General features: G+C 41.7%; 1 long non-coding RNA gene across 1 annotated transcript; it reads right to left on the reverse strand.

Annotated features, from left to right (window-relative positions):
• Window positions 1–18,294: 18,294 nt before the first annotated feature.
• Window positions 18,295–25,380, reverse strand: LOC144580710 (uncharacterized). The gene is made up of 2 exons (XR_013530709.1): window positions 25,239–25,380; window positions 18,295–21,016 (listed from the first exon to the last, which is right to left on the reverse strand). It is a non-coding gene; the product is annotated as an uncharacterized LOC144580710 (long non-coding RNA).
• Window positions 25,381–25,595: the final 215 nt, after the last annotated feature.

The raw sequence follows: 25,595 nt of genomic DNA on the forward strand, positions 1-25,595 counted from the left end.
GTGGGTCCTTCCAAATAGAGATAAGTCTGTGTGTATGTATTTTTGGAATGATTGCTCAGTATCTGTTGACCTTTTTATCGTGATAAGGAGTATAATTCAGGAATATCGAGTTTTTAGCAAGTGGGGTCATTTTTAGTTACTTTTTGGCTACCAGTATTTTTCCTGGGTTCATAGACTCAACCACAGGGATCTTCACAGCTTTGGAGAATTTGCAAGACTCTTGACAAGAGACAGAAGAATCATTCTGCCTTTGAGTGGAGGATTGGGTTCCTGTCACCTTCCTATAGGTTAGACATAAATATGAATTGCCTATTTAGCTAGTTGCTCACCCTCTTCTATAGAATAAACTAATTAAAGATGCAAAAGATTAACTTTGTAAAAGGCTGATTCTGCCGTGGAAAAATCCATTTCCTCTCATTTGATTTTATATTTAAAGTGTCTGGATGATATAAAATAGTCTAACAAGATGTTCCCTTCCTTTTCCAGTGAGATTTAATCCTGTGACTTCTGAAATAAAGTAAGGGAAGCTAGCAGAAATGCAAACAAAAGGTCCCAAAGAAACTCATCTTGGAGATACTCCAACCAGTTTTAGAAGCAGCTGTCCAAAATTCACAGTTTTCAAGGTTCTGGTCCCAGGGTCGCAGGATCACTTCGCATTCTTAATTATTGAAGACTAAAAGATATTTTATTTACGTAGGGTATAGCTCTCCAAAATTAAAACTGAGAAGTTATTAAAATACTTGAATGCACAAACACACATTCCGTTACCTGTCTGAGTGATGGCATCATCACGTGCCACGTAGTCTCTGGAGATATCTGCTGTGCCCTGGTGTGAGAATGAGAGTGAAAAAGGCAACTCATGCTCTGATGTTATTAGAACAATGGCTTAACTCCCTCAAAGTGTTATTATAAGGACCCCTAGGAGAGTCTACGGACTACACTTTAAGATCCACTTTTCTGAATGTATGAAAGCTAAAATATATTACTATAAGATTATATAGCTTTCATGTAACAATGAGCTGAACCTCATTTTTCCCCAAAGTGATGGGGCCACGCCAGGTAGAAGCCAATGGCGAAATCTTGGGGCATCCTACTAGGAAGGGTATTCAGTCCTTCCCTGCAGACACAGAGCCCATTAACTGCCTGCCACGAGAGCCACCCGCTCTGACCTCCTCCCTTTCCCTTTCCCATTTCACCTTTTGAAACTTATTCCATCCCAGAATCCCTCCCAACTAAATATGTAATAAACGACTTACCTTTAAATGTTTGTGGATTTATGAGAATAATGTGTATTTGCATTTTAAACTGAGAGCTATTAAAATGACCTTAAGGAATACACTTCTAGTGATAAAAATTTCTGAGGCAAGAAATTGATGGAAAATTTCACCTGGCAAGAAATTTCAGTTGTCAACAAATCACACCAATAGCAATCACCTATTGATGCAAGAACAACTCTAATTTGAAAGATGCTTTTCTACTTTTAAATATCTACAAACCCAACTCAGTTTCTGACACATTGCAAGTCCTCATTAATGTCAAAGTGAGTTCCACTGAATTTACCATTATTCTCCGTGTAAAAACAGAAATATCTGAGGGCAGATGGAATTTTGTCAAGTTATTAAAATGCAATCTACTGCCTTTTCTATCCACAAAATGCATTTCCAGTGCATTTGCAAAGTTAAGGCAGTTTCCAAAGGTCCTGAATTTTAGGATTTAGAGAAACAAATCTAATTTCTTACTCAATTCTTCCTTTTTAAATTCCTTCCGTTTTTTGCCTTCTCTTTTTTTATTCAACAAATAGTTATGGGGCACATGCTATGTACTATTGTCAATGGTTTGGACTCACGACTGAGTAAATATCAATCAATATCCAGCAGATCTCCTGCCGGGGAGGTGCCTATTTTCTACAACACAATGTCCGACAAGCATATTAAATAAGTCAGCCATGTGATATTGCAGTTGCTTTTCCCTGCATGATGTTTGTTGGAGATGGTGCAAAGCAGACTTTGTCAGAGACGCAGAGGTGGGAGTCAAGGAGCAGCCATTTCTCTGAGGGTCGTCTTGGTTGGATGAGGTGCGAGGCAGAAATGCAGGTGCTGATGGTTCCAGCTTGCTCTCCCGCTCACATCCTGTTCACCTTTCCTTCCCGTGGCCCTGCTGGCCAGCAGTAAACCTGGGCCTGCTAGAAGACACAGAGGCAGGTACCTTTCATAGACTTCTATACACATCCTGTTTGTATACCCTGCAGGATGTGCTGGCTCCCCGCATTTCACAGAAGGTTCCAACATTTTCTGCACTAGTTGGCATAGGAAATAAAATAAATAAATACATAACGTTTCCCTGTTGTTGCAAACGCTTTTCCTGTTCTAAAGCCTGATGCAGGGAGAGCAGTGTGGCATATTGTAACAAGCACATTGGAGAGCCTCACAGCCTGCATTCTAGTCCTGTTGCCACCGCATAATAGTGCTGCCCTAGGTAAGGTTGCTTTTGCCTTTGGCAATATTGACATGTTGGTGTGGGTGGTTTACTGTTGCAGGGACTGCCCGTGCTTTGCAGCATCCCTGACCCCTTCCCACCAAATGCAAGCAGCATCCCCGTCCCCAGCTACAACAACCAGACACGGCTCCAAACACTGCAAATGTCTCCTGCAGGAGAAAATCACCTCCAGCTGAGAACCACTGTGTCCATGAGACAGTCACTGTATTCATGAAAGAGTTCTGCTTTTCCTCTTTTTAAAATGAAAAGATCATATCTCGGTCAAAATGTTAAACAAGATTAGACATCGTAAACTCCTCTACAGATATTTATTAATATTGGCCATTTCATTTTTTGTTGTTGTGGTTAATCAATGAGAGCTTGTTTCATTGCTCAGGTTGGCCTTGAACTCATAGCCTCGCCTCCTCAAGCGCCAGGACAACTGGCCGGAGCCACCACGGCTCCCAACCAATTCGTTTTAACTAATGGGTTTTGCCTTTATGTAACCACTTGCTTGAGGTTTTTCTAACTCACCTGGTCATAGGCACTAATTAAGCATTTTTCCCAATATAGATAATTACCATTTAATCTTTTTTCTTACCAAGTAAGGTAAAGATCCTTGGTCTGTGCCTATTTGCCAGGAACAGAGGCACATTTGCCATTCAATTCAACAGTTAGCTCTCTGATTACAACACAATCTTTGATTCAAAAATTCATATTCGGTTTTAGAAACACTCAGGGTAGACAACTGCCACATTTGAGAACGCCTTTTACATGTTGCAGCTTTCCCCCTAATCTGCATTACAATTGGGTAGAGGATGATCTACTACACCGAGAAATGGTCTGGACGAGCTTCTGATTAGCAGGAGGTTCCGAACAGCGGTGTCCCTGCCAGACAGATGTCAGCAGAATCCAACCTCCGCACCTTGTTGCCACTGTGCACAGGAGCCGCCTAACCAGGTGCTTTGACATGCCTCTCATTAGTGGAGATTTCATACAAAGATTGTTCAATAATAAATCCATTCTTTTCAGAGGTCAATACCTATTGGCCCTTTCAACACTACCCTGGCATCAATCCCAGGACATAGTTTACTGCCTAATAACCAAGTAAGCTTTTCAATGATTTGCTCTCCCCCAAATCCCGTCCTCTGTGATTTGACCGTCCTGCTGCCAACTCCCAGAAACCTAAGGCTCGGTGGGAAGGGTGGGGGGTGGGAGGGTTCCTAAAGAGACCCTCAGTGCTACATAAAAATCTGGAAAAAATGGAAGCACCTTTACCTGATTTGGTAGTTGTCACTGTCTGATTCACACTGTATTCTTCTAGCCCGTCTTTCCGGGAGTCTGAATCTATGTTAGTGTTAGTTTCCTGTCAACAGCTGTCCTTTCATTTCTCCTCCCGACTTTCATTTTGCCCAGAAATCCCCTATTTAATTCCACCCACATGCCCCAGTATAGCCACCGTGGCTAGAGAAGTTTCTGAGTGAAACAGGAACTTTTAGCTTTTCCTGGCTAAAGCAAAGGGACAGCTCAGAATAACAGTCATCTCTGGCCCCTTGCGCTGGGGCTCCACCTAATTGCCTCACCCCGCCTCTCTCTTTGCAAATCTGTGACACACTTGCGACACCTGGAGTCCTTTCTCCGACAGCTGTGTCTCACTTATGGGCTGCTCATTCGCATCCTGACACCTGCTTCTCACGAATACTTCAAGTCATCTTCCCCAGCAATGTCCTTCATCCGACGTCATTGACAGTCTGGTGTCAGAACACCTGGGGTGTCAGGTAATGCTGAAGTAGACTACATCTGACAAGATAACGTAGCTTCAGAACTTTTGGACAATCCTGGGCCAAAATAATTGCCTATGAAGAGAAAAGTAAGTCCCACATCAATACAATTCATACTAGTCTTCTCCTTCTAGCATTTTGATAACTTTAATAGCTTACTGAAAACCATTAGAGGAAGAAAGCAGGAGAATGGGGGAGAGTTTCTAGCCTAATACATTGTCATTCGCATTCTTTCTAAATAATCAACTTCTGGAAAAGAGGATTTTTTAAAAGACAATGAGGGATTAGTATCGGTTCATCAACACGCTTTTCCCTCTTCCACCTGACCCCATGTCCTGCTTGAAACTGACTTTAGTGTAATATCAACCTGTCAATACAACCATGTTCAACCTACTGCATTTAGGTTAAATCTGAATTTTCTTAACAACAGTAACAAGTCTAGAAGCTTTAGAGGATGGAACCAATGTCCTCATATGAGATTAAGAGAGTGCTATGTGACCACTAGTAAGTTCATCTCTGTCAATATATCTAGCAAAGTGTCTCTATGGCTATATCTGTACACTATTTTTGGATATTTGGCTTACTATAGAAGGTTGATAGAAAAAGAATTATAAGGGTAAATAATGGAAGAACTCTTGATACTTAGAGCAGAATGGTAAGGTAGAGAGAGAAAAACTGTTATTCTCACTTTCTGTCTTCTGGACACCAAAAAAATTTTTAAATTACTACCCATGGTAACCTCTGAGGTGGCAATTTGAGACATTCCAAGTATTGAAATTCTAAAAGAAATAGAGTATTGCCAGGCCAGTGCTGGAGGGATGATGAGAGATTGCCTGGGCAATGCCCAATGGGATGAAGCAGGCGGTGGGATAAGAGAGCGCGCAGAAAGGGTGTCCTCATGAGCTTTGTAGGACAAACTTCTCTCCCGGCTTTGGCCTGCATCCAGGTCCCTTATTTTGTCAGGACATCAGGAGTAAATCCATCTTTCAGGCCAAATTCTTATTAACAAGTTTATGAAAGGAATATATAAACCCAGAATTGGATAACACATTGGATGGCAATATGGCAATGTGTTTTTTTATGCAAAGGATTTGAACCGTAGCAATTTAGCTAAGTTAGAATGATGTTTCCCGTAATTGACTTCCCAGTGGTTCAGGAAAGCCTTTTCGCATGAGTTTTGGCAGTTAGACTGAAGCAGTGGCCACATTGCTTTCATGCTCAGGCTGGTACAGGGGCAGCAGGCACTGTTCCAACTCACACTTATTGACACTTCAGCTGACACTGGATTGCCATGGGGCAGCACCTAGTCCTGCAGTTGCTCCAAGCTATGCTCAACTACCCTTCAGGTTCTCGGTCTTCTTGGCCCATGTGTGTTAAGCTCTGTGACAAGGGGCATCCGTTTCTTCTGCTACCAGCACCACTGAAATCAGAGGCAGAGTGAGACCAGGGTTTCCATACCTCCTCATGGACTCAGCTGGAGCCAGCGGGTGACAGTTTTCCTTGTTCTCCCCACCCCAAATCTGTCTTCTTTTCTTGAATACCTATCCTGCAGACTTTAAGCTCCAGAAAAGATGCAAAGGCACCAGCCTTGCAGAGGCTGATTCACCATCTCCCATGATCTCGTAAGGTACAATCTATATAAAACAGTCTCAGTGGTTCTGTTTCTCTGATCCTACCCTGACTGTTAAAAAAAAAAAAAAAAAAAAAGCTAGTTAAAAGATAACTATTATGGGTCTCTAGTGCTTCAAACCTATGTGACAAGCACATTTCTCTGTAGACAGAACTGAGAATGAAATAATAACCAGAAGTTTGCTTTAAAAACGTAGAAACAGAACCCAACATTAATTAAATGAATGAAACATTTAATGTAAAACAAATGTCTTCATATAGCATCTTCTTGCCAGTTTGCTATAATCTAAGACTCTCTTCTCTGACCTATGTTAAGCTAGGCCTTTTCAAAGTGTGTCCCTATACCCTTTGCAATACAGCCAAGAGTGAATGACCAGTCTCGGATTGAGACATTTTTCCTTGGATGCACTAATCACTCAGTCATAGTTCAATCTACATTGTTTTTTTTTTTTCTTTTTGGTTTGGTCAGCACGAGATGATTTTGCGAATATCTTTTCTCATGTCTTATGACCCAAATACTGACCAAAAAGTACAAAAGTTTAAATTTCTTCCCCACACTGAACTTCTTTACTTCATTTCTTAGGTTCTGTAAGTTAGAGAGAAACTTAGCTTCTTAAGCAATCTCTTTTATGAGGCAAATACCCCGTGGAGGCCAGCAGATTTTTTCCATCTGAGCATGAATTAACTCCATCTGTTTGCTTTCTTCTTGCTGTGGTCAGCTATGCTAAAAGAATCGGTGTTTTATCAGAGGGTTAGGAAGGGAGAAAATAACTTCAGAAGGCAGAGATCTCTGAGGGAAGAGGAAATCAGTTGAATCATCACAGAGGAAAGTGGGCAGATACACAGTCTAATTGTCCAGGGCTTCCGAGAAGCAGGAGAGGGGACGTGCTCAAGGGACGTTTTCTGACTAAATTCTGAAGCCATCAACACTTGGCAGACAATCTAGACTCCGCCGTAGATTCTTTCAAGTCTCAGACCTCGATTGAGAAAATTAGACGGTGAGTTGTGGTTCAAAGGGTAAGTACGTGAAGGGCTCTGTCCCCCACCAGACATCAACACCATCTGCATCTACGGTTCTCATTAGATGTTCTTTGAAAGGCTTTGGCACAAATCAAGCCATCGGAGATCTTGCTGTGAGGAGTAATTATCGACAATACAGAAGAATCATTGTATTTTTGTTGTGGTCGTTAACTTGAATACAACCTCCAAATTAAGTGCCAAATGCAAGCCAAGTGGGAAGTTCTTCTCTCTATCAGAACTCCAAATATTGGAGTTTGTCTGATTCGTAAAAATAGTATTTTCTGCCTTAAAAAGAAAGCTTGGAATTATTGGAATAAAACTGAAAGAGTGTATATAACCATATTTTATAAAATTTCACTTTCAAGCAAACTTTACGAGGCATGTTATTTTGTATAGAAACTTTGAAATAGCCTAAAGGCTTTCTCTGGCCAGCTGCATATTCTATCTGTTCAATGTCTTCGGAGTGAAAAGAGTCCCTCAGCAGAGGCACCTGCAGGATGTGCAACGATTCATTTTTACTCTGAATATCAGTTCTGTGGAAGCATCAGCTCTACTGGCTCATCATTTACATTCACAATGGACAGCTGGAGCCAGAAAAATGAAACATTAGACTTGTTTGTGTCATCAAATTAAAAAGGAAAAAGAGAATGGTTTAAAGTTCTGAGAGTCTCCGTAACATTTCATTATGCTTTCGACTGGAGTCCAATCAAAAATATGCTTTTGCAGGAAAACGGGCACTAAGAAAAAACATGCTTTGCTATCAGATTGTTGCTAGGTCAACCTCTCAATTCACAAGCTTGGAGAAAGGCAGCCGCCACAACGGGCACAGAGTGCTTCCTCCGAAGAAGCCGCAGAGCTCCGCCAGGAGCCTCAGCAGGACTGTTTCCTTACACTCCCAGGGGATGTCATTATTCATTTCTTCCTAACTGAAGACCTGTTAAGCCAACTGCCTTTAAGAAGTTAACTCGGTTTGGAAGGTTGTGCTGTCAATATGGGTATCATCCAGAACTCACAAGATAAATTCAAATCCCAAATATATGACTGGATACACAGTTCATGGAGGAATGGTATGCAGGGCAAAGAATAATATTTTGATGATTTTCTTTTCTTTTTCTCTTTTTTTCCGATGGAGACTTGCTCTGAAGCCCACATTGGAGTGCGATGGCACAATCTTGGCTCACTACAATCTCCACCTCCCAGGTTCCAGTGATTCTCCTGCCTCAGACTTCCAAGTAGCTGGGACTACAGGCACGTGCCACCACCAGGCTAATTTTTGCATTTTTTTTAGTAGAGGCAGGGTTTCACCATACTAGCCAGCCTAGTCTCTAACTCCTGATCTCGGGTGATTCGCCTGCCTCAGCCTCCCAAAGTTTTGGGATTACAGGCTATTTTGGTGATTTCCTTATGGAAATTTTTTACAAAAGAATTGTATTAATTTTCAAAATCACTGCTCCAAAAGAAAAGGGACTTGCTGTACTTAAAAAAAAAAATGGGGGCAGGCCAAGCGTGGTGGCCCACACAGGTAATCGAAGCACTTTGGGAGGCCAAGGTAGGAGGATCACATGTAGCCAGGATTTTGAGATCAGCCTGGGCGACACAGTGAGTCCCTGTCATTATTCTCAAAGAAAAACAAATGGGGGCAGTAATAACAACTGCTGCTTTCCAATGACTCTCATACTGATTACTCCTTGTGAAACTGATTCAGATAGCGGGATATTTCTAGCCTAATCAATTTCATTCAAATTAATTTAATCATCTGCTGAAGGTCTGACAAGGAAAACTTCAATAGGCAGATGATGGCGTCGGCAAAAAAAATGTTTTTCTTTTCTATCTCATCCAGCCATTACATCAACATTTACTGAGCCTTTACTGTGTTTCTGCACCATATTAAATAACAGGGAAAATTCAGAATGGAGCTTACAACCTCACTAGAAAGAAGGAACGCGGTAAATGGAAACAAAAAGGCAATGATTTCTAAAACTCCTATTTCACAGAGAAGTTTTGTGCAAAGTGAATCAGTGATATCCCTTTGCTAAACGTCCCCCCTCTCCACACACAAAAATCATAGTTAATCCAGTGGGACAATTTACAACATCGTACCCTGGAAAGAAGATTGCATTTGAAGAATAAAACAAACCCCTTTGCTAAACGTCCCCCCTCTCCACACACAAAAATCATAGTTAATCCAGTGGGACAATTTAAAACATCGTACCCCGGAAAGAAGATTGCATTTGAAGAATAAAACAAACCCCTTAAAACTCAAATTTGTTAAAAAATGGAAACAAATGAGTAACTGTGAGGTTGGATGTCACATTCCTAAGATGAGGATATTGTGAAAGGACATATGAACATTGTGCAAAGCCCTGTCATGTTATGGTGACCACGTGTTGCTTATATTCAAAGTAGTCTTTAAATTACTAGTACTGTTAAATGAATTTTTATTGTTTTGAGTGACTTTACTTATGAATTTCCATTTACTTCTAAGTTATTTTAATATTTCACTAGACCTCATTTTTTAAGAGTTTAGGATTATTTGGTTTGGTTTTCACATTTCTACAAACGTTATAATTCACGGCACCTGGTAATACCTCTGTGAGGCACCATGTATTTTTACTTAGCAAATGACATGGGGTTGGCACCGTGTTCAGGCTTGAAAATCTGTTCCTCCCTTATTCATATTTTTTAACATATTAACAGCAGCCAGTCCTTATTCTTTTAATTCACAAAAGTATTTAGATTCTATTCTTAAAATTGCCTTAAGTTTTGCTCCCTGTACAAGATGGCGATATTAAAATGCAGGATGCCTTTACCAAATTAAGATATTGCATGTGGTTAGCCTGTCCATGGCTAAATGTCCAGCATCAGTTTAAGGGACCCATCAGGTAATGGTCGTAGCAGGTATGGGAAGCTTCTCCTCCACTTTGGGTTCCCAGTTTCCGTACAGTTACACGACCTGCCGAGCTAAGCAGTGATCAGACCACACCATCTTGGTTGTTTGCCACCTAAGAAATCCAAGCAGATGTTCTGTTAGAAAAGCATGTTTGAGAGCCAAAACATACCATGAAACACTATTGTTTTAATTCCTCCTATGACACTCAAGTGATTATATCGTGAAGTGTAGACTGCATTTCTCTACATTTTTCCTATAGTTTATCATTAGCAGGATAGCAGAAGCACCTATAAAACTGGAGCTTTCTTCTCATCTCTAGCTCAGAGTTTCGTTCTCAAGCTTTCGTATACAGCAGGAGAAACTGGAGGGCTTGCTGGGCTCCACCCCTGGAGTTTCTGATATGGGACGTCTGGGTGGAACCTGAGAGTTTGCATTTCTAGCTGCTGCTGCTGCCCCAGGAATCAGGCTTTGAGAACCCCTGCTAGCCTCACAGCTTTTCATTCTAAGATGATACACACAATTCTACAGTCACTTTCAGTCACAAAACACATTTTCAATACAAATATTAAAGGTATTCAGGCCAAAGCGTTAATCTCAGTTCAGTATCGAGCTCTCCGGTGTTCTCTCATTAAAGTCTGGTGCTGTGGTGGGCTGTCTGCCTTCTGAGGAGTGGGTGCTGCCAGCCTCCGCTCTTCTCCTCCATTCGTGTCCTCCCCCACTTGCAAACTGTTCAAGCATGGGCTACTGGCTGGAAATAAGAGACGGTTACCCACAAACAATCTGCTTCCACAACGTCCTGCTCCCAAATACTGCATTCTGCAGGTAGCCCCTCCAACATGACCCCAGAAAACTTTCCTCCTGCCGCTGCCTCCTGGCAGAGGAGGAAACCTCCTTCTCTGCTGTGCTGAGAATTTGCCCCTTTGCAATGTATTTTCTGTCTAATAAACTTGCTTTAGCTCACTGCTGTTTCAGTAAATTTCTTTTAGCAACCATGATACCAGCCCCAATCAGTCACAGCCATGACATAAAGAATGCATGTCAGGCTCTGGCTGGTAATATGGTGCTGCCTCCTCACCAGGCCTCACACTGAGGGAAACACTACCATAGTCCCCAGTGGGAGCAATCACATAGGAAAGGGCTCACAGCACAGCTCTGTCCTAAAAGATCCTCGTCAGGAAAGGGACCTTCCGCATGGCTGTCGTCCTCCTTTGCTCCCCTCCTTCCTTTCATTTCCTTCTCACAAGCTTAAAGCCTTCCTACAGGCAATCGTGCCCTTTGAATGTCCGCATTTTGTCTGGCAGCTCACTAGGCATTTTCTATGTTTTTTCTCTTGGGGGCCTCAGCCAAAAGTTTCAATGTAAACATCCTATAACACTTAAAATCTTAGTCTTGCATCCTCTCGAACCAACCTAATTGCAATGCCCAGAATCCAGACTTTGTGTTCTCCAGACAACTCACTTAACGTAACACCTTGGCAACCAGTGTCTATTTTAGTGCATCCGTCACCTGCACCTATGTGTCGTGAAAGCCTCTTCCGGCAGTCTCCCTTTTCCTAAGTCTCTCTCAACCTAGAGGGCTCCATCTCTTACCATTCTCCTACCACCGGGTTCAACATCTCTTTCCCCTCCCTCAATCCTAGGGATCCAAATCCCAATCTCCACCGTTATGCAGAGTAATTTTCTTTGGGCAACCTGAACTTGGTAGACGACATCACGTTCCTGGAGGTTCAGCCTCTTCCTAACAATTGCCTCTCAATAAACTCGAATAGAAGCCTCTACATGCGTTTAATTGTACTCCTTATTATTGTAATTACAGTATCTCATTTAGCCTTCAGGACAAACACTGTGAAAAAAACACCTTAGAAAAGATGATGCTGTAGATGATGAAATTGTTGTGCAGGGTCTTAAGCTAGTTCACCAACATCAGCAAGTAGAGGAGTGGCTACTCTACTTTTTGCGTCTTAGAGTTTTATTATAAAACAATAAAACTCATGTGACAGCCTGACCCACAGCCTTCCTTCCTACCTCATTCAAGTGTGTCCTGACAGACTAGTGTCAGAAAAAGAAATGTGCATAAATGAATCAGCCTGGCCCGGGAACAGTGAAGACTTAGCATCAATCTGTCAGAATTAACACTCCAAGGAGACACGGCTTTTTAGCCAGTAGCTGCTGTCACCAACAACTGAACGGGCCACCATTTTAAAGGATTAGTTTCAAATTGCTTGTATTCCAAATTCCCACCAATTAACTCAGACTGACACAGGTCTGTGACATACTGAAACAAGAGGGGGCGGCCATCCTCTTCCGTGGAGGAACAAGGGATTTACTTCTGAAGCTGCGATTAGCATTAATGGGAGTTGTGAATTCACCTTGTCTCATTTCAGTGGGAGAAGAGAGTTGGCTGGATGATGAATGTAGATAAGATGCTTCTATTCAAAGGATTGCTTGCAATTGCTGTTCCTAGCCGTGATTTATCTCCTTGTATGTCTTTATGAACCAAATTTTGCTGGAAACTCATAATGCTTTAGATTATCGGCCGTATCAGGTAATGTCACCAGTGATAAGTGCCCGCTGTTAAAATAAATGCTCTGTTCTGTTCTGCATGTCAACTTGTTTTTAATGCAGACTCCTCAGGGCTTGTGCAACAGTGGGAATCCATTTATCGGCACAAAACAGCCTTTTGTTTACACAAGATCACTTGGTAATCATGCAGCCTGAGTACCAGAAGTCAAGAAAAGTGATACGCGTGGCTCCGTCTGCAACCGTCAAACACGGGGCTGTCTCTCGACAATCAAGCACTGTTTATGAGGATTAACGTGGCTTTTGATAAGCTGACAAACACCCAGAGAGGCCGCATTTAGAACAGGGCCCACCGGAGACCTTTTGACCTCTTCCTTTCCATAAAGACTCTTCACAGGGCATGTTGAGCAATTTCTCAGTAACTGGAAATCACGTGTGTTAAAAGAAAGCATAGCTAAGTATTCTCCCTGAAAGCTCAAATAATCCCATTTATCTTATTCTTCATATCAAAGAGATTACGTTCTGCAATCATAAGAGAAAAGATATTGTCTCCTTTTTCCCATGAACCCCAGTGTCCCCAAATCACATGCACACTGTCTCAGAAGTTTTAATATATGTAGCTGGTATAAGAAGGCAATGGCTTCTGCGACATGGCCTCAGAAATGCTACCAAGCCCTGAAAACTCCAAAACTTTCTGTTCACCTGCTTGCCTGGATGAGATGGAATTAAAATAGTATTTTCAAGCTAAGCGTTGGGAGACAGTCCTCGGTGTATCTCTCAGGCTACTATACATCCTGCCAAGTGTGCCATGACTGCTCTTTACACTGGGTCTTTCATCGCGGCTGTGTTTCACTGAGAAACCTTGAGAAATGAGGTGACACCTCTCTGCAGACAAAAGGCAGGCTTTCTTACTACTTGCTGTAAAAGTACCGAAATCCCCAAGTTATTGTTCCTCAGCTGCTATGTAAGCCCAGGGCACGTGCGGCATCCATCCGCCCCTTAACACAGGGGACGCAAAGCAAGGAGAACTGATTGAAACACACTGGCAGTCATGCTCTCGCTGGGTCCTGAGTATTAAGGTCCTTTGTCTCTGACGAAGGAGTCTCATGTCTTCTGCCAGCATCCATGAAATACTAACAGGATAACCTATTAGCTTGTCAGAGAGTCAAATTCCAACGCTGACCCTAAGATGGATTATCTGTTCATGAGCTAGTTACCCAGAAAACCACTGGCGAAATAAGGAAGGAAAAATCTATTTGCATATTAGCAGTTTTCTTTATTGAATTTTCTTTCTTATTTATTTTCTTTTCTTCCTTCCTTCCTTATTTCCTTCATCTTCATTACTTTCTTTTCCTTTATCTCCTCTACTCCCAGTTTATGTGGCTCAGGTGGGTCAGACCCCTTCTCTTCTTAACTCTATAACTAGGAACATGGTCTAGTCCAGCTCTGGTGCGTTCTATCCTCCGGTTCACAGCAGTTGGTTCAGGCTCAAGCTGAGTAAATGAGACTCAATTTATTGAACACCAACCACAAATAGGGACAGTTCTAGCAGCTGCAAATACATTTGGAAGCAAAACAAACAAGAGTCTTTTTTAGAAGACTTTAGATACAAGTGGAACTTTTCTGTACTGTCAGGAAAGAACTGCCTCCTTGGTTGATAAACTTGTTCAACATACGACTAGAGAGGCTCCTCACTGTAAAATGCTGTTTGATAATTAACTCGCTCCAGAGGAAAGACAACAAAATTCATCTTCTAATGACCCGTTTGCATTTGTTTTTCAAACTGACAAATAAGAATGTTATATATGACATAGAGCATGTTTTGAAATATGTATACATTGTGGGATGGCTAACTCGAGCTGATTGACATACGTATTACTTCACATACTTACCGTATTTTGTGGTGAGAACACTTAAAATCTACTCTCTTGGTGACTTAGAAGATTTCGTCTTGATGCCCATTTGAGCTCCTCTGTGTAGCTCTGCATACCTGAAGCCCAACTACCCCTGGATATTTTAGTCATAAAAGTAGATCAATTTCATTTTTAAGTCAAGCCAGTTCAAGTTGTGTTTTTGTCACTTAAAACCAAGAGTCCCATTAATACTTGGGTTAGATGAAATTGGATAACACTATACAAGAAAATACTTGTGTCAATTAGCCTATTTGAGCCATAAGAAGCCCTGCTGTTTAGAGAGAGAGAGAGATTAATGTCGTTTAACTGGCATATTTCCTACTATTTCTTATTGTCTTTTTTCTCTCTTTGAGATGGAGTCTCACTCTGCCACCCAGGCTGGAGAGCAGTGGCATGATCTCTGCTCACTGCAACCTCCACATCCCAGGTTCAGGTGATTCTACTGGCTCAGCCTCCCGAGTAGCTGGGATTACAGGCACACAACACCTCGCCCAGCTAGTTTTTGTATTTTTAGTAGAGATGGGGTTTCACCATGTTGGCCAGACTGGTCTCAAACTTCTTACCTCAAGTGATCTACCTGCCTCGGCCTCCTTAAGTGCTGGGATTACAGGTGTGAGCCACCGCGCCTGGCCTATTTCTTTTTTCCCATGAGCCTTTTCACCTTGTTCTTTTTTTTTTTTTAGTAACATAGTAACACCTATCAATTTCTTATAAAACTAGTGTTCCACAAATCTTGCTAAAAAATGTTGATATTTTCTTTTCCCTACATGTTCATGTTAAACTCATGAATCAGAGAACAAAGCAAAATAAACAGAAAGTGAGCGCTCGCAGGAAAGCTTTCATCTACATGGTCTTTTACCTACTCCACAAGCATTTAATGAGAACTTACTATGTGTCAGAGTGGAAGGCACTAGGTACATAAACTCAGAAGGAAAATTCAAGCAGAGAGTACTATGCAAAAACCAATGTCCTTCCCCGACCATAGAAAGACTCTCTCTAAAAGTAATACCATGTGCATTTTCCTAAGGAAAGTTGATATTAACTCTATCATACCAAGACCATACGAGAATGTGGAAAACTCAGTTCATTTTCCTGATTTTTGTTAGGGATTACAGAGCAAATTGCTCAGATTATAGACAGTGGCAATCTCTCAGAACACAGCTAGAGTTGTTGAAATATCAAGCCTGTTTAGGACACGAGAATAATGTAATTTTTGGAATAGGAAACGTAATAATATCAGATTTACAACCCAATTTATAGTCCGAAGGGTTTCAGTTTGATTGAGAAATAAAACCAAAGTTGTATTGGTGTGTTAAATATTCTGCACCGTGCATGAAAACAGCTTTGTGATGTGATGAGATGAAGGGACATTTAAAGGGAGATACTGTGGAGAATACGGTAATCATGAAAACGACTTTGTGATGTGATGCGATGAAGGGACATTTAAAGGGAGATACTGTGGAGAGTACAGTAATCTTGAAAGCCAGACTCACCAGGAAAGGAGTGATGTGAATCTACTCGATTCAACAAGGTTTGGGGTTTTTTGTATCTTGTTTGTTTGCTTGTTCCTGGCATTTGTGTAGTTCTATGCCAGACACTTTGGGAGACACTTTTAAAAAACACAAATAATAATACAGCGTTCTATAGTCATATTGTTTAGTTCACATAATCGGCTTGGAAGTTAGGTATCATTTTTGACTTGCCCTCTAACTGCCCATGAAAAATCAGAAAACAGAAATGGACATGCAAGCTCTAAACATGAGAAACTGAAGAAGAGAGACATGAATCAGATCAGAATAGCTGGGAAAAACGTTTAAGAAACTCTCAAGACAGGAAATTAATCTAAACAAAGCCAGCGGGGGTTCTTTTTGTTTTCGTTTTTATTTGCTTGTTTTTAAACTACAGAGTGTTCACTGTGGCACCAGTTTGACCGGGGTGGAGGAATTACATTGACAAGCAGCTAAAATGTGGGCAGAAAGGACAGACTCAATGATGAGATGATGAAAAGAAAAGGGAAATATCTTTTTCATTTATTTCAGTAGGCATTTATTCAATAACTACTAGAGGCAAAACATTGTGGCAGCCTTCACAAGTATATAAAGATTACTCGTCTCTCAGATGTTTCACCAGGAAGTATCAATAAATCAGATCCCGAACACAGTGCAGGGAAGGAAACATGTGGCCAGGGCCATCTGACCCTTAAAGGCCAGTGGAGGCTTAACGTGGGACAGACTCCCTCCAGTGGGAAGTCAGGAAAAGCGGGGAGTACTCTGAGTCTTGAGGAATGAAAAATCTTTGACAGGTGGAAAAGCACAGGAGGTAAAACAGAGAAAACTTGATAACTCATTGCATAGAAAGAATGCAGAAATCTGTCTCAAATGAGATAACGTATCTAAAATTGTTACCAGGAAGTGCGGGAATCTTCAGTTATTCATCTTACTTGGAGAATTCTGCCAAGTGACTGATTAAGCCAAATTAAAAAAAAGAGAATTTATTGAAAGAAAATAGCAGAGTGTTTATAGAGAGAAAGAGTACACTCTGAAAGATGAGGAAGAGAAGGCTGAAAGGGAACGAGCCAGCAGCAGCCTGAGAATTCTGCTTTGGGTTTTTATGATGTTAGATTTTTCTTGAAGTCCCGGCCTCTGTCTAAAGTCTCCATGTTTTTCCTTTGCCTTGCTTTCCCACAGTTGCCTTAAGTCCCATCCTCTTCCCCTTCCCGGTTCCCTCCACAGGCATGTGGGACCCTGTCTCACCATTAGTTGGTGCACAAGTGTGGGCCCAGTGTTGGACACGAATTGCCCCAACATGTCTTGGAGTCTCCCCTTTACCCTCTTCTCCTTGTCCACATGCAGCCAGCTACATTCTAACATTTTAAATCACACTGGCCATCTTAACGGGTGTCCTTTCTGCTGAGATATTTCCCCTTCCCTCTGCTCATATCTCGTATGTAAGTTTGGGTGCTCTTTGGCATTTCGGTTCCAGACCTCCCTTTCCTAAGGGGCTCCCCTTCCCCACTTATGTCTAGCTATCTGCCAACTCTAACTAAATGATTTTGAAAATGGGTAAACACAATACCACCGGAAAGGGGTATACAGTGGCCTGAGGCAATGTACTTAATGCCTCTTATAAGATTTATTGCCGAGGTAAAATGAGGAAACTGAGGCAAGTATAAGAAAGTGAGAGGCTAATTTATTCAGCTCCCAGGCGAGGTTCAGTGGTCCAAGTCGGGGGGCAGAGAAGTCACGCCCAGCTGTTCAGGGCATGGGGTTTTATGGGGAGGGCAGGCAGTTGATTGGCTATTTGGGAAACAAAGAGAAGGCATTTCTATTGGCTGTTGAGGAGCAGGAAGTACATGGAGCTAAAGTAGGAAGTACATGAAACTAGCTGCCATTGGTAGGTGGGCGGGACCTTGGGTATGGACCTGCTGGGGGTGTATGGGGCAGGCTGTTGCCGGGCAGGGTACCGTGGGGCTTCTTTAAAAATTTTTCTGGGCCGGGCGAGGTGGCTCACGCCTGTAATTCCAGCACTTTGGGAGGCCGAGGCGGGTGGATCACGAGGACAAGAGATCGAGACCATCCTGGTCAACATGGTGAAACCCCATCTCTACTAAAAATACAAAAAATTAGCTGGGCATGGTGGCGCGTGCCTGTAATCCCAGCTACTCAGGAGGCTGAGGCAGGAGAATTGCCTGAACCCAGGAGGTGGAGGTTGTGGTGAGCCGAGATCGCGCCATTGCACTCCAGCCTGGGTAACAAGAGCGAAACTCCGCCTCAAAAAATAAAAAAAATTTTTTCTGCAGGGTTTTTTAACAGCGGGCTGGAGGTTGGATGCATAATTTAATGCTGAGTGTGGGCTTGGGCATGGTATGCAGAGGTGGGTGTGGGGAAGCCAGATACTGAGCTCGGGTGATGACACAGTTATCAGGCGCAGAGAGTGACTCTTGCTCGGCAAGGCAACCGGCCTTACACCTCTGAGCCTTTCTTCTGAGCTCTAAAATGGGAATAGTCGTGCTTTCTCTGCCCTTCCCACATGACTTTTGCAGATCTGCAGGAAAACATAGCAACTTATTTTTTAACCACACACACCTCTAACAGCTTTATTCAAGTATAGCTGATGGGTAAAAAATGGCATATACTCAATGTATACAATTCTGGGTATAGATCCATGAAGGTATCACCACAATGAAGGTGATAAGCATATGTATCACCTCCCAAAGTTTCCTCAAGCGCCTTTGCTTTTGTTTTTATCTTGTGGCAAGATCATTTAACATATCTGCCCTCTTAAAAAGTTTTTTAAGTCCACAATACAGTCCATTTATCTGTGGACCTTATTTGTCTTGCATAAATGAAACTTTATACTCATTCAACCACAACTTCCCTTTTCTTTTCTGTTCTCTTTTCTCTTCTCCCCAACCCCTTTCAGCCACCATTCTGCTCTCTGCTTCTATGAACTTCATTAGTTTAGAGATCTCATATAAGTGAAATCATGCAGTATTCATTAGACCAATTTATTTTTAAATTATTAATCTCTTTAAAATTGAAGTTTACTTATGACTGACAAACCAATACATGGACATTTAGAATTGTCATCAACTTTAAACAAAGCTAAAAAAAAAAAAATTGTATCCCAGAAAAATCAACAAGTCCAAAGCAAATGTTGGGTCTCAGAAAACGATATGCTGAAGTATCGTGCTTTGCTATGTACAACACTTTGAATTAAAGGAAATGGAAAGACCTCAGAAGCTGCCTCAGAACCAAGGACTTGCTAACCTTCTCTTCTTTCTCCCCTTCAAGCACAGAAAGGGGTATTCTCTGGAACTTCTTTATCTGAATAGGTAAATTTATTTTTAAAAGAAATGTAATTATCTTAATCCCATCCCTAGAAATGTCACTAAATAACCAGGGAGAATAAATCAGAGAAGAAGAGATCGGAAATCCTTACCACACCCAGGTAGAGCTTTTATCTCTTCTTCTGAGGATAGCTCTAAAAGATTTTGCCTAAAAGAATTTATCTGTATACAGCAGCCTTTGTTCATGACGTAGCTCAACACCTCACCTTTCTGTAACTGGCTGGTCCCATTTGGCTTCCTGAGAGAATCATTTACAAACTACTGTCTGCTCTTGGAGTCTATTTATTTCCCCTGAAAATCATTTACTACTCCTCGAAAATTGGCTGCCTCCCCAAGTTCTGTCTCCCCTCTGAAGAGGGTATCTGAGCCTCAATTATCTTGCCCTTCTTTGAGTCTCATATTTTTTATGACTCCCGTGGTTTACGGGTGTTAATAAATGTGTATGCCTTTTCTCCTATTAATTTGTCTATTGTCAGTTCTTTTCAACAGACTCAAACCTTCAGAGGGGAGAAGTAAATTTCTCTTTGCCCCCATACAAAAATCTTGTGACTAATGATGCAAATAAGAAAGCCCCAAAAAAGTAGACTTAAAGCAGAAAAAAAGCAGAGTCCAATCTGAGTATCTCACAGTCTGATCGCAGTGCAGGTTTCTGCCATAGCCTCAAGAACTCCTAATGTGTTTTGACATATTTATCTGTGGGACTCCGCCATTGCATTAGCATTCTTCAAATTATTTCTACATTTAAATTGATTTCAATTACATAGACATTTCAAAACATTAATATTCATTTGAGATATTTCTGATATCTTCTTGGTGTGCTCAACGTTTTTAGGCACGAGTTCATAATTAACCCACTCCACATGTAGCTGCTGGAGAACAACCCCATGAAATTCTGATTAGCGTCAGAGCCTTTTTGCATATGCTCCAAGTTCCTAAATTATAAACATTTCATTGACAAAGAGTTCATCAGGATTGCACTTTCAAATTTCTCTCTTCCCCATTGTTGAGAATCAGTAACTTGGGTGAGAAAGAAGCTACGACAACTAACACATTCATCGGCTTGTTATGAGTGAGAAAGGAAGGAATGTGGCCAGTTCTGTGGGAGAGGTTAAAGAAGAGTAAAGAACTCAGAGGGAGATAAAAAGATAACTTGATCCCTTCTTGTGAATTTTCTGAAGGACTTAGTATGGATGGAATGGATTTCCCATGGAAACTTATTTTTTTAAAACTAATTGATTTGTGCAAACAGAGAGGCCAGATGTATAATTTCGGGAGCCGTGGGCAGAGGAAACCATGAACATTTAACCGGGAGAAATGAACAGCACGTGCAGGGAAGAGTCGTGGAATTGCTAGTGTTTGAAGTAATATCATCCAAATCTCGGTGAGTTGAAAAACCCACAAACGGTATCTGAGACACATTAAAATGAAATGAAATAGTATTCAAAACACTTGTCGCCTAGAAGGCATTTAAGAAACAGCACTTGCGGCTATTATATTATCTCGTTTAGGCTTCACGGCTTATCTAAACCTGAAGGCAACCAAAGGTGTGGGGCTGCATTTCCCATGAAGGTGTTGGGCTGGAAGGGGAAGGATGGCAACACTGTGCCCTCGTGGTCGGCTCTGTGCAAAGTCTCACTGGAGGACTCCGAAATCGTTCCTCAGCTGCATTCCTGTTCTTGGCTGGGATCCAGGGATTGATGGGTGTGAATTTGACCTCGTGTTGCAATCGAAGTACTTGTATCTTGACTGAGGCCTGGAACTTCCCCAAAGTTGTCTTAGAGTAGAGAGAACTCCTGGAATCCAGAGAAAAACCTACTGTAAGTGAAGAGTGGTGCGGCTGGAGCAGCAGGGTGGGGATTGCGGCGGAACCAGCAGTCCCAGGTGAAGATCCTGCTGGGGTTGATCGTCCCTTCAGGTTAGCCTCCTAAACGTTCTGTCCTCTGGAAAAGAGAATGAATGGTGCAATATTAAGAAGTATTCAATATCACTAGGGATGTAACAGCTTTAGAGTTAAAATGTCAAGTGAAGATTTCCTGGGTAGTGGCTAGTCGAAGAGATCAGTAGAGTCAGAGGGGTAAGGGAGGTTGACAGCGCATGGCAGAGGCCTATAGATGGCCTGGAGGTCAGTATAACAAAGAAGCTCAGCACCAGCACAGGCAGAGACTCAGCAACTCCTCCTGCTGGTGCAGCAAAAATAGAAGTGGAGAGATTGCTGCTGTGCAGGCGGAATTACTCATTTTGCCCTCATTTCTACCCAGCCAGAGATCCCAGAGGACATAGCAAGGGTCTCTGGGAGAAATCTTCTATTCTATTCAAGACTTGTCATGGAATATATTCACTGGCCGGACTAGTTACAGTTTATAACCATTTAATAGATGTGAAAACTGAGATTCAGACACTTGATCAAGTTCACACAAGTAGCTTTTCTCTAGCAGAAAGATTAGAACATAGATCTATGGGATACTGATTTATCTTTTATTTTACTTATACTGACCTAGCTCCCTTTAAAAAAAACACACACACACACACACAAAACAAACCTTGGATCCTCTGCTCCTTCAATTTTAAAGTTTTCTTATCCTTCTCTACGCTTAATTACATAAGCTTCTTCCAATCTTTTTCTAGAGTAGGTGGAAGATACATATTACATAAACAAAATAAATTATACTTCTACGGGAAAATATGTTACAAGTTCCAAACAACTGGTCTTTGCACAAGCCTTTATAAAATAACCTTCTAATGATTTGAGGGCAGAATCTATGCGGCCCAAGCAGAGGGTTGTTTCACGATCTGCCGACAAGTTCCATTCAGTAAGAAGAACTAAATAAAACTTTAAACTCTTTAACACACTGTTCTGAAAGCCTAAATTATCTGACCTTGATGGATATCTTTCAGTGCATAGTGAATTTACAAATTCATGCATATGTCAAAGAGATTTGATGTAACAAGGTTATGCTCTCAGAATTACGCATTTCCTTCTTTCACAGACGTTTAGTCTAAACTTCCAGTGAGACAGAAATAAGAATTGAAAATAATGGCCGAGTCACTAAGAAATTTGTTAGCATAGTGAATGTAAAAGAGAATTATTTTTTCATAGCAAATAGAGAAATTTAATCACCATGGTTCTTTGGAGGGAAGGAGGCCAAAAAATGTTTTCTAGCCTTTTCATAGGATGAAAGTGTGGACAATAACAATTTTAAATTAAATAGGCTGGGATCCACTGAATCTCAATTCTGGTTGCTATACTATTTAAACAGTGCCTACCACCACACCTCTGATTTCCAGGTAAAATACCAAATGCTTTCATTTTTCATTATTTACATAATTTTATTTTTAAAACCATATTTCATGATCCCTTTGGAGAATAAAAATAGTCCTCAAATGATTTACATTTGACTTTTGGATTTCCCCCACACTTCTATGTATAGGAGGATGCTTGATTCAGTGGAGCTCAATTTCCATCCCACAGCTACACCCTCAAAAGGGGCTTCCATTTGAAAGTTACCATGGGCTCAGTGTAAGCAAACAGGCACTCAAAGCTTTGAGAGCAATGTGTAACAGTATATTTTTATGACTTGGTGAAGATGCCCCTCAAATATCCCTCTAGCAGATGAGCTTATTTATTAGTAGAAGATAGGTGCATTAGCAATCAGCATTTGATCACTCTAGTATTTCAAGCGGAAGGGGAATTAATACCAGGAGCATTAATTCTGATAATAATTAATATGAGTATTAATTATTGCTTATCAAACTATCAGACATGCTGGAGCAATAGACGTCGGGAAATGCAGACTCCTTCTATCAGTGACGGCCATTACCTCTCAGTGATGCAGAGCTTTGCAGTTACCACACAAGAAAATGCTGACAGCAATCAGAGCTGCCTCTAGCACTGACGTGCATCATTCCCAGGGCCGTATCTGGAAGCCCCTCCAAAATCTGACATCAGTTGAAGCCCACATTTCTCACCACAACTGCCTGGAGGAGCAATAATGGATTTGTGTGTTTCTTTCACCCACCAAATCTCATATCTCGTGTATGAAACAAATCGTCCCCTCTGTGTCAGAGACTAGAAGTTTTCAGGCAGCATCAAGGCTTCCAATCACTAAAAAGACTTTTGGCAGAAAAGATTCTAGGATCCTCTTAGAAGCACTTAATGGCCAAAGAGCAGGGCATCTGACTGGTGACCCAAGCTTGACGACAACTACCTGAGGTTATACGGTGAGAGCTGGTTCTGACACAATGTGTGGCTGAAGTTGGGTGCTCCTGTAGCGGGAGCGGCCAAGAGAAACAGAGCTCCCGAACACCGAATGGGGAAGGAAAGGTTTCTTATTATAGCTGGGAGCTGACGAATAATTTGTCCAAATTCAGCTCATCTAACAAAGGGAGGTTCTGCCTTCATACAGGCTTACACTTTAGATATTACACGTGGAAGAATCTTAGGTTTACAGCTTCAGGAACCACAGTTTCGGTTTACAGTTTTCGGGCTCACATGTGAAAAGGTTCTTGTTTTAGGTAAAAACAGTGTCTTCCAGAGAGTTTCCCCAAGAGCAAGCCCGCCACCTACAGGAAGGTGAAACAGAAGTCGCCAGTCAGGCAGCCTTTTCTTCTGTTGAAATGCAGAGTAATAGTCAAAGGGAAAGTTGATCTCAGATGCCTGGGTCTCTCCTCGCTCCTTCTAGCCAACCGGTACACCCTCTGGAAGGAACAGCTAAGCATGTGAGTATGAATTAAAAAGATGCAACTTTAAGGGAAAACAGGGACCATCCTTCCATGAAGGAATGAGATTAACCTCCACCTGTGCAATGGAACCAGCAGAGTCATAAATGCCCAGTGAACTCTGCCAAACAGATTCATAAAAGCGACACTGGGCAGCAGCTACAGAGACCATAGCAGCAGAAACATAAGTCCCACTAGTGAATCAGTCCCTTCTCTTCTTCTCTCCCAGTGAGGTCATTATAAGAAAGATTTGTATCTTATACTGTGTTATCCCCTGGAGCCATTAAATAATTAGAAGATAGAAAATAAATTAGTAGATGTTGGATAGCCTGCTATCTTTTGGGAAAGTATAAAATTGAGTTGATATTAATTTTAAAATTGTTAAAGTTTCCAGATAAAAATGGTAAATTGAAAGTACTTCAAGGGTCATTGCTGTCTTCTGAAAGCCCAATAAACTGTAATTTTTTAAATAAAGGCATAAAGTCACATGGACAAAGAGTGCTGGAAAAGAGACAAAAGAGACACAGCTTTGGAAGCTAGGAAGCAGCTGGATGAGTGGTAAATTACTTGGCAAATGTGAGAAAGCTGGATTCGCAGCCAGCAGTAGGAAAAGCTGAGCAGTTCCCTGATACATGTGACAGAAGCCCCCGGAGACTCATGATTTAGGAGACCAGGTACCTCTAGAAGAACTGGGGTGGAGAAATGATAACTTAAACAGCAAGATTCTTTGGAAGTCATTTTAAAAGAAAAAATTAGACCTTCTGGCTTCTTACCAACTTTGTGAAGCCAGACAACTACTGCTTTCTCGTTCTGGCAGGAGACTGACTGCTTACTCTCAAGAGAGTAGAACGAGTTTATATCCCCCAGAGGGGCGTCAGGCACAGTGGCAGGCAGAGGCGCCATAACACGACCAGGAGGGAAGTTGAGAGCCCCCGGCATTCTTCCCCCACCTGACTCCCAGAATGCAGGCTCTAAGGTCTACCCCGTCCAACCAGGACGCAAAAAGCACCTCTCCTGGGCAAATCTGCAAATCCAAGAGAAAAGCTTTAAAAGTGCTTTCCTCAAGGATGTTTTCCAAGGAAACACACCATGCAGATTTCTCTGAAGTCCACTGTTCACACACATCCCGCATATGTACAAACCTTCCAAGGATTTGTTGTTGTTGTTGTACTCTTCTCAAATATGAGTGACTAGTAAAGACACTTGAGGCCAACCTCTAAATGACAGACAGTGGCCAGAGTATATATCTAGAACAGAAAGCTGAAGGAAAATAAATCTACATTGAAGAAGAAAAGTAAATTTAAAGATAGAATTAATATTCTCAGAGGAAAAGAGGTATTACATCCGTGAATCAAGTCGTGATATTTGTACTAATTAAGGTAGTATCAGTTGTTAGAAACACGTGGGCACTCCAGCGGCTTGACATCACAGGTCTTTGTTTCTTACCTGCGTGGAGTTCAGTTAGGACCGAAACGTGGTGGCCACTCTGCTCACATGGCTGCTCAGTGCCCCAGGCTTCCTCCATTGTATGAGTTTCCCATCTCTTCCGTCCTTACAGTTCAATCTGTTCATCTGACAATGAAAGAATGGTTAAGGAGGCATATGTAGGTTCTAATACTTTGCTCTAGAATCATATACATACAGTATTCCCGTTTAGCTTCCACTTTCAAGGCAAGAGGAGCTTGGAAATGTGCCCCAAACTGAGTAGTCACTTTCCATCAGCAACTCTATTTTAACAACAATAACAAAAATCCCTGTTATTTGTGCCACACTGTTGTAAAAAAGCATGTGCCACACTTTATT

The sequence above is a fragment of the Callithrix jacchus genome, chromosome 21 (assembly GCF_049354715.1).
Source record: "Callithrix jacchus isolate 240 chromosome 21, calJac240_pri, whole genome shotgun sequence".
In the NCBI taxonomy this organism is placed as follows: Eukaryota; Metazoa; Chordata; class Mammalia; order Primates; family Cebidae; genus Callithrix; species Callithrix jacchus.